The sequence below is a fragment of the Micrasema longulum genome, unplaced genomic scaffold (assembly GCF_059751315.1).
Source record: "Micrasema longulum isolate JH-2025_06_02 unplaced genomic scaffold, ASM5975131v1 h1tg001549l, whole genome shotgun sequence".
NCBI classification, from domain to species: domain Eukaryota; kingdom Metazoa; phylum Arthropoda; class Insecta; order Trichoptera; family Brachycentridae; genus Micrasema; species Micrasema longulum.
In genome coordinates, this window is record NW_028278732.1 from 17501 (window position 1) to 27500 (window position 10000).

Genomic DNA, 10000 nt, shown 5'->3' on the forward strand with positions numbered 1-10000 from the left:
TCTTCGAGCAAGAAGGAGATCTCACCCATTTAAAGTTTGAGAATAGGTTGAGGCCATTTCGGCCCCAATGCCTCTAATCATTCGCTTTACCGGATGAGACTGTCAGAATGGCGGAATAAATTCCGTCATGTTTCTCGAGCGCCAGCTATCCTGAGGGAAACTTCGGATGGAACCAGCTATTAGATAGTTCGATTAGTCTTTCGCCCCTATACCCAGTTCGGACGATCGATTTGCACGTCAGAATCGCTTCGGTCCTCCATCAGGGTTTCCCCTGACTTCGACCTGACCAGGCATAGTTCACCATCTTTCGGGTCCCAGCGTGTACGCTCTCAGTGCGTCTCGATAATCGCACGGGGGCTTTCTCGAAACGCCTCGGGAATGCGGCGGGGCGTCTGACGACGCCCGCGCATCTTCCCTGCGGCCGGCTCGAGGCCGACCTTTCACTTTCATTTCGCCTCTGGGTTTATCAGTGTTCCCAATGACTCGCGCACATGCTAGACTCATTGGTCCGTGTTTCAAGACGGGTCCTGTGAGTGCCCAAAACAAAACCACCGCCGACCGGGACGCGTCCCGTCCGAGAGCGCGCCACTAGCCACGGACATCCGAAACGCGACACCCGCGACGCACTGGGCGCCGGGGGCCACGAGAAGGAAGCCGCTGTGACGCGACGGACGCCCTCCGAAGGGGCGGACGCGATCCTCGTTCTCTACCGTCGCTTTAAAACTCGCCCCGGCCGTGGACGCCGCGGCTCCGCCCCGCGGAGCGAGGCGGGACAGCCGCACGGCGCATTCGACCGAGGCGCAACGGGTCGCGGTGTTATACTGAGAGAGAAGTGCACGCGCTCCGGGAGCCCGGCTGCGCACCCGGACACCCCCCGCCCCGACAACGAGTGCCGAAGGGCGGAGGTGTGCGCCGGGACGCGGGCTCCGACGGAAGACACGATGAATCTCTCCGTTCGCTCGTTTGAGTTCCACAGGTTTACCCCTGAACGGTTTCACGTACTCTTTAACTCTCTCTTCAAAGTTCTTTTCAACTTTCCCTCACGGTACTTGTTCGCTATCGGTCTCGTGGTAGTATTTAGCCTTAGATGGAGTTTACCACCCACTTAGGGCTGCACTCTCAAGCAACCCGACTCTGGGGAGAGAGACCGTCGCGGCCGGCTACCGTCACCACGGGCCTGGCACCCTCTGCGGGTAAGCGGGCCCCGTTCAAGATGAACTTGGACAGGCAGCCGTGACTAATGACCGCGCGTGTATATATTACTCTCCTCCCTAACGCTACATTTCCCGGCGGCCCGCCTGGGCCGCAGGATTCAGCGCTGGGCTCTTCCCGTTTCGCTCGCCGCTACTCGGGGAATCCTCGTTAGTTTCTTTTCCTCCGCTTACTGATATGCTTAAGTTCGGCGGGTGATCTCTCCTGATTTGAGGTCGACAACAAAAAAAAATTCATATATATATATAAATATACATATATATGAATAATGTAAACGCTCTCCGGTTTCGCACGGTACCCGCGCGCGACGCAGAGCGCGAAGAAACGCCCCCGCGCGCCGGCCCGTGAGGACCGGCGGCGGGTTTCACAGCGTCGTCGCTAGCTCGAAAAGCGTCTCGGGGGGACCGAGAGAGCGCGCCAAGTCAAATTTGACCGGACGTCCGTCCGGCGCTCGCGCGCCGGCGGACGACAGACCGGCAACACTCTCGCCGAATCTTCTCTCCGAAGAGAGAAGACGGCGAAGTCTGGTCGCATTGTGTGCGCGACCCTCAAACAGGAGTGGTCCGTCGACAAACTAAGTCTTGCTCGGACCGCAATGTGCGTTCGAAATGTCGATGCTCATGTGTCCTGCAGTTCACACTCTGACGCGCATTTAGCTGCGTTCTTCATCGACCCACGAGCCGAGTGATCCGCCGTTCAGGGTAATAGTGTTTTATGATATATATATATATATATATATATTGTTTATCGGTTGCGTTTTTTTTCTTTTTTCTCTATCGGAAAAAAAATTACATTTTTCACAGAATATAGCCGGACGCGGGAATCGGGCCGACAGACCCGCCTCCCGCGACACCGGCAGTCCGCGGTTCGCGGCGGCGCCCTAGGGCGAAATTCCGCCGCAGTGTTTGCTTATTTTGCGCTCTGCGCGTGTGTATAAATATATTTATACTATATAAAAGAATGAAAATTCATTTTATATTATATTTCACAGGAAATGATCCTTCCGCAGGTTCACCTACGGAAACCTTGTTACGACTTTTACTTCCTCTAAATGATCAAATTCGGTCAAACTTTCCGACGCGTCGGATGCCCGAGACGAGCTTCCGCGCACCAGTCCGAAGACCTCACCAAATCATCCATCGGTAGTAGCGACGGGCGGTGTGTACAAAGGGCAGGGACGCAATCAACGCGAGCTGGTGACTCGCTTTTACTAGGAATTCCTCGTTCATGGGGGAGAATTGCAAACCCCAATCCCTATCACGAAGGGGTTTCATCGGGTTACCCGGGCCGTTAGGCCAAGGAGGACACGCTGATCCCTTCAGTGTAGCGCGCGTGCGGCCCAGGACATCTAAGGGCATCACAGACCTGCTATTGCTCAATCTCGTGCGGCTATATATACCGCCGGTCCCTCTAAGAAGATTTTCATTGTACGCCGGTAGTGAAGACCGCGAAACACACTTCCGCGACGCGAACGCCGCAAGATGCGCGCCCGCGGACTCCTGTGATACCGGTTGCACGTCTATTTAATAGGCTAGAGTTACGTTCGTTACCGGAATTAACCTGACAAATCGCTCCACCAACTAAGAGCGGCCATGCACCACCACCCACCGAATCGAGAAAGAGCTGTTAATCCGTCAATCCTTCCAGTGTCCGGGCCTGGTGAGTTTTCCCGTGTTGAGTCGAATTAAGCCGCAGGCTCCACTCCTGGTGGTGCCCTTCCGTCAATTCCTTTAAGTTTCAGCTTTGCAACCATACTCCCCCCGGAGCCCGAAAGCTTTGGTTTCCCGGGAGCTGCCCACCGGGTTAAAATTATGAAACTTCGGCGGATCGCTGGCTGGCATCATTTATGGTTAGAACTACAGCGGTATCTAATCGCCTTCGAACCTCTAACTTTCGTTCTTGATTAATGAAAACACCTTTGGCAAATGCTTTCGCTTTAGTCCGTCTTGCGACGATCCAAGAATTTCACCTCTAACGTCGCAATACGAATGCCCCCAGTTGTCCCTATTAATCATTACCTCTGGTATCAGAAAGCCAACAAAACAGAACCGAGGTCCTATTCTATTATTCCATGCGTACAATATTCAGGCAAGTGTTAGCCCGCTTTGAGCACTCTAATTTGTTCAAAGTAAACAGCCGCGACGGCCCGCCTCGGCGCGCGGCCGCCCGCGAGGACGACCGCAACACACTGGCGGTGGACGCACCGGCGAGAAGCCCCGCAGACGTGCCTGTCGTACCGCATTCGGTAGACCGACACCGCAGGACACAATTTCAACTACGAGCTTTTTAACCGCAACAACTTTAGTATATGCTATTGGAGCTGGAATTACCGCGGCTGCTGGCACCAGACTTGCCCTCCAATGGATCCTCGTTAAAGGATTTAAAGTGTAATCATTCCGATCACGAGGCCTCGGACGAGTCCCGTATCGTTATTTTTCGTCACTACCTCCCCGTGCCGGGAGTGGGTAATTTGCGCGCCTGCTGCCTTCCGTGGATGTGGTAGCCGTTTCTCAGGCTCCCTCTCCGGAATCGAACCCTGATTCCCCGTTACCCGTGACAACCATGGTAGTCGCATAAACTACCATCGACAGTTGATAAGGCAGACATTTGAAAGATGCGTCGCCGGTGCTAGACCGTGCGATCAGCACAAAGTTATCTAGAATCATCTCGAATGGCGACGGACGGGGCGCGAACCCCGCCGCCGATTGGTTTTTGATCTAATAAAAGCATCCCTCCCGTTGCCGGTCAGGACCTCGTTTGCATGTATTAGCTCTAGAATTGCCACAGTTATCCAAGTAACTATGTACGATCTAAGGAACCAAAACTGATATATTGAGCCATTCGCGGTTTCACCTTAATTCGGCTTTTACTGAGACTTGCATGGCTTAGTCTTTGAGACAAGCATATGATTACTGGCAGGATCAACCAGGGAGCTGTTCATTTCTATATCGCTCCAGGATACGAAGGGCGTCTGAGGCGCGACGGAGTCACCCGCCGCGACACGCTCTTTATGTTCGCACCTATATAACTCACATTCTCGCTCGCTCGAGTTTGCACTCTCGCGATTCACGAGTCTGTTCGTTTTACTTTTAAATTCACTTTTTAACAAGTGAACGCTGGACCTGACGAGACGGACCACATGGATCTTCTCTTTGGCCAAAAATTTAATTCCCTTTCGTCAAATATTAACGTACGAGAGCGCACGCCTTCGGCGCGGCAATAGTGGGGACGTGGATTAGAATCCTACGACCGTTCTCGTTTTTGTTCACGGTGTTCTCTGCTTGCGCGGAACTCCAGAGTTTGTAACACGGGCGAAGTGCAATGCTCGCTCAGCCGCACAAAGGAGCTGAACGGCCACACGACGTTGATTTTCGCAAATGTAAAGCCGGCGCGGCATATCGGCCGCCGCAATGTGCGAACGCGGTGAAAAATGTATTTTAGCTAACGCCATGAGAGACGCGCATAATATACGTACGGCGACGGGTGTCGGCGTCTCGCACGCCGGGCCGCCAGCCATGCGGGGAGCCTACGCGCGTTTCAGGCGAAACGTAAATGAGCCGATGGGTAAAACGCGCGGTACGGTCGGGACTTGGCAAATTCTGCGAGATGATTTTATTTTTTCTTTTCTTTTTTCGTTTGAGAAGACGAATATGGAAAGAGATTATGATTGAAAAATTAGACTTATAATTTGGGTAGGAAATATTTTTGTTTTTTTTTTTTTTATTTTCTTTTTTTTATTTTTTTTTTTATTTCACATTCACATTTGGATCGGAAGGAGGGACGAAATAAAAATCGGCGGGGGTGCATTTCGGATCGTCGCTCAGTGAAGTAAACGAAAAATTTAAGTTTCACGCGGAGCGCGCTCGCGGCCGCCGCGAGACGTCTCGCCGGGAGGGGGCCTCGTTCTCGCATTAAAACTCGGCGAGAGGGTATAAAATATTTCTAAGTTTTTTTGTTTTTTTTTTTTTTTTTTAATTTCACATTCACTTTCGAATCGGAAGGAGGAACGAAATAAAAATCGGCGGGGGTGCATTTCGGATCGTCGCTCGGTGGAAATATTCGATAAACGAAAAATTTAAGTTTCACGCGGAGCGCGCTCGCGACCGCCGCGAGACGTCTCGCCGGGAGGGGGCCTCGTTCTCGCATTAAAACTCGGCGAGAGGGTATAAAATATTTCTAAGTTTTTTTGTTTTTTTTTTTTTTTTTTAATTTCACATTCACTTTTGAATCGGAAGGAGGAACGAAATAAAAATCGGCGGGGGTGCATTTCGGATCGTCGCTCAGTGAAGTAAACGAAAAATTTAAGTTTCACGCGGAGCGCGCTCGCGACCGCCGCGAGACGTCTCGCCGGGAGGGGGCCTCGTTCTCGCATTAAAACTCGGCGAGAGGGTATAAAATATTTCTAAGTTTTTTTGTTTTTTTTTTTTTTTTTAATTTCACATTCACTTTTGAATCGGAAGGAGGAACGAAATAAAAATCGGCGGGGGTGCATTTCGGATCGTCGCTCGGTGGAAATATTCGATAAACGAAAAATTTAAGTTTCACGCGGAGCGCGCTCGCGACCGCCGCGAGACGTCTCGCCGGGAGGGGGCCTCGTTCTCGCATTAAAACTCGGCGAGAGGGTATAAATTATTTCTAAGTTTTAATTTTTTTTTTTTTTTTTTAATTTCACATTCACTTTCGAATCGGAAGGAGGAACGAAATAAAAATCGGCGGGGGTGCATTTCGGATCGTCGCTCGGTGGAAATATTCGATAAACGAAAAATTTAAGTTTCACGCGGAGCGCGCTCGCGACCGCCGCGAGACGTCTCGCCGGGAGGGGGCCTCGTTCTCGCATTAAAACTCGGCGAGAGGGTATAAATTATTTCTAAGTTTTAATTTTTTTTTTTTTTTTTTAATTTCACATTCACTCTTGAATCGGAAGGAGGAACGAAATAAAAATCGGCGGGGGTGCATTTCGGATCGTCGCTCGGTGGAAATATTCGATAAACGAAAAATTTAAGTTGCACGCGGAGCGCGCTCGCGACCGCCGCGAGACGTCTCGCCGGGAGGGGGCCTCGTTCTCGCATTAAAACTCGGCGAGAGGGTATAAATTATTTCTAAGTTTTTTTTTTTTTTTTTTTTTTTTAATTTCACATTCACTTTCGAATCGGAAGGAGGAACGAAATAAAAATCGGCGGGGGTGCATTTCGGATCGTCGCTCGGTGGAAATATTCGATAAACGAAAAATTTAAGTTTCACGCGGAGCGCGCTCGCGACCGCCGCGAGACGTCTCGCCGGGAGGGGGCCTCGTTCTCGCATTAAAACTCGGCGAGAGGGTATAAAATATTTCTAAGTTTTTTTGTTTTTTTTTTTTTTTTTTAATTTCACATTCACTTTTGAATCGGAAGGAGGAACGAAATAAAAATCGGCGGGGGTGCATTTCGGATCGTCGCTCAGTGAAGTAAACGAAAAATTTAAGTTTCACGCGGAGCGCGCTCGCGACCGCCGCGAGACGTCTCGCCGGGAGGGGGCCTCGTTCTCGCATTAAAACTCGGCGAGAGGGTATAAAATATTTCTAAGTTTTTTTGTTTTTTTTTTTTTTTTTAATTTCACATTCACTTTCGAATCGGAAGGAGGAACGAAATAAAAATCGGCGGGGGTGCATTTCGGATCGTCGCTCGGTGGAAATATTCGATAAACGAAAAATTTAAGTTTCACGCGGAGCGCGCTCGCGACCGCCGCGAGACGTCTCGCCGGGAGGGGGCCTCGTTCTCGCATTAAAACTCGGCGAGAGGGTATAAATTATTTCTAAGTTTTAATTTTTTTTTTTTTTTTTTAATTTCACATTCACTTTCGAATCGGAAGGAGGAACGAAATAAAAATCGGCGGGGGTGCATTTCGGATCGTCGCTCAGTGAAGTAAACGAAAAATTTAAGTTTCACGCGGAGCGCGCTCGCGACCGCCGCGAGACGTCTCGCCGGGAGGGGGCCTCGTTCTCGCATTAAAACTCGGCGAGAGGGTATAAAATATTTCTAAGTTTTTTTGTTTTTTTTTTTTTTTTTAATTTCACATTCACTTTTGAATCGGAAGGAGGAACGAAATAAAAATCGACGGGGGTGCATTTCGGATCGTCGCTCAGTGAAGTAAACGAAAAATTTAAGTTTCACGCGGAGCGCGCTCGCGACCGCCGCGAGACGTCTCGCCGGGAGGGGGCCTCGTTCTCGCATTAAAACTCGGCGAGAGGGTATAAATTATTTCTAAGTTTTTTTTTTTTTTTTTTTTTTTAATTTCACATTCACTTTCGAATCGGAAGGAGGAACGAAATAAAAATCGGCGGGGGTGCATTTCGGATCGTCGCTCGGTGGAAATATTCGATAAACGAAAAATTTAAGTTTCACGCGGAGCGCGCTCGCGACCGCCGCGAGACGTCTCGCCGGGAGGGGGCCTCGTTCTCGCATTAAAACTCGGCGAGAGGGTATAAATTATTTCTAAGTTTTAATTTTTTTTTTTTTTTTTTAATTTCACATTCACTCTTGAATCGGAAGGAGGAACGAAATAAAAATCGGCGGGGGTGCATTTCGGATCATCGCTCAGTGAAGTAAGCGAAAAATTTAAGTTTCACGCGGAGCGCGCTCGCGACCGCCGCGAGACGTCTCGCCGGGAGGGGGCCTCGTTCTCGCATTAAAACTCGGCGAGAGGGTATAAATTATTTCTAAGTTTTAATTTTTTTTTTTTTTTTTTAATTTCACATTCACTTTCGAATCGGAAGGAGGAACGAAATAAAAATCGGCGGGGGTGCATTTCGGATCGTCGCTCAGTGAAGTAAACGAAAAATTTAAGTTTCACGCGGAGCGCGCTCGCGACCGCCGCGAGACGTCTCGCCGGGAGGGGGCCTCGTTCTCGCATTAAAACTCGGCGAGAGGGTATAAAATATTTCTAAGTTTTTTTGTTTTTTTTTTTTTTTTTAATTTCACATTCACTTTCGAATCGGAAGGAGGAACGAAATAAAAATCGGCGGGGGTGCATTTCGGATCGTCGCTCAGTGAAGTAAACGAAAAATTTAAGTTTCACGCGGAGCGCGCTCGCGACCGCCGCGAGACGTCTCGCCGGGAGGGGGCCTCGTTCTCGCATTAAAACTCGGCGAGAGGGTATAAAATATTTCTAAGTTTTTTTGTTTTTTTTTTTTTTTTTAATTTCACATTCACTTTCGAATCGGAAGGAGGAACGAAATAAAAATCGGCGGGGGTGCATTTCGGATCGTCGCTCAGTGAAGTAAACGAAAAATTTAAGTTTCACGCGGAGCGCGCTCGCGACCGCCGCGAGACGTCTCGCCGGGAGGGGGCCTCGTTCTCGCATTAAAACTCGGCGAGAGGGTATAAATTATTTCCATGTTTATTATTATTTAGTTTATGAATTATTCATTTATTTATTAGGGCTATGTATAGCGTGTGAGCTCGCCAATATATGGCAGTAAAATTTTTATTGTCTTTGAATTTCCTAGAGTTTTAACCATCGAAAAAAAAGAAGATTGCAAATAAAATCAACAGACAATGGAAATTTGATGTGTATTATTTTAATAGATTGTTTATAACAGAAAAATACATAGAGAAATATGCATTTTTATTTTTTGTAATAAAAACATAAAATTTCCATTGTCTGTTGATTTTATTTGCAATCTTCTTTTTTTTCGATGGTTAAAACTCTAGGAAATTCAAAGACAATAAAAATTTTACTGTCATATATTGGCGAGCTCACGGGCTATACTTACGCCATTTATTATTATTAGTTATTATTTATATCAGCTGGTCTCCAGCTGGTCCGACGGTGCGAGCGTCCACCTTCGCTTATGTTCAATGCAATTCGGACACTTGGCAAATTTACCACGTGTTTTACTTACTAACGGATATTGAAATACATTTTATTTATTTATTTATTTTATTTTGTTTATTAAGAAAAACAACAGCAATACAAAGAAATATACACAACATAATAAAAAAAACATAAAATAAAGCCAAATCAGTTTTTCACATAAATACAATTATAAAAATCCAGTTCAGTTAAATATCAATTATAGAAGTGCATGTGTGCGAGTTTTTTTTTGTGTGTGAGGATGCGTGTGTAAAAAAGTGGAGTGTGGTTTTGGTAGGTATGTGAATATGTGTGTGATTGTATATGGGTGTGAGGGTAGGTTTAAGGACAGGGTAAGTGTGTATTCGATATGAGTGAATAGAAACAATTAAAAATTATAATGTAAAAATATAAATATATTTTTTTTTATAACGAAACATAATTTTTTTCAAATAATAGTTTTTTAATTTGTAAATTATTTATGTAAATAATTAGAGTCCAGACCGTAAAAAATTTTACTGTCATATATTGGCGAGCTCACGGGCTATACTTACGCCATTTATTATTATTAGTTATTATTTATATCAGCTGGTCTCCAGCTGGTCCGACGGTGCGAGCGTCCGCCTTCGTTTATGTTCAATGCAATTCGGACACTTGGCAAATTTACCACGTGTTTTACTTACTAACGGATATTGAAATACATCATTTGAAAATAATTAGAGTCCAGACCGTACCGTCATGAGCGTTTTGGTTTTCGACTTTTCACGATGAAAACAAAAACACTTTGAAAACAAAAATTTGCAAAAAAAAAGGCGAACGCCCGCACCTCGCCGAACGCTGGTCTCCAGCTGGTCCGACGGTGCGAGCGTCCACCTTCGTTTATGTTCAATGCAATTCGGACACTTGGCAAATTTACCACGTGTTTTACTTACTAACGGATATTGAAATACATCATTTG

At 47.1% G+C, this 10000-nt stretch overlaps 3 non-coding genes across 3 annotated transcripts in view; all 3 read right to left on the reverse strand.

Moving 5' to 3' along the window:
- The window catches only part of LOC148274947 (large subunit ribosomal RNA), a 4048-nt gene extending 2618 nt beyond the window's left edge, over positions 1-1430 (reverse strand). Inside the window, exon 1 of the ribosomal RNA XR_015824157.1 lies at positions 1-1430. This exon is cut by the window's left edge and continues 2618 nt beyond it. This is a non-coding gene — a ribosomal RNA (large subunit ribosomal RNA).
- A 324-nt stretch (positions 1431-1754) lies between these two features.
- LOC148274948 (5.8S ribosomal RNA) lies at positions 1755-1916 on the reverse strand. Its single transcript, XR_015824159.1, has one exon. It is a non-coding gene; the product is annotated as a 5.8S ribosomal RNA (ribosomal RNA).
- A 288-nt stretch (positions 1917-2204) lies between these two features.
- Positions 2205-4144, reverse strand: LOC148274949 (small subunit ribosomal RNA). Its single transcript, XR_015824160.1, has one exon. It is a non-coding gene; the product is annotated as a small subunit ribosomal RNA (ribosomal RNA).
- Between the last annotated feature and the right edge of the window lie 5856 nt (positions 4145-10000).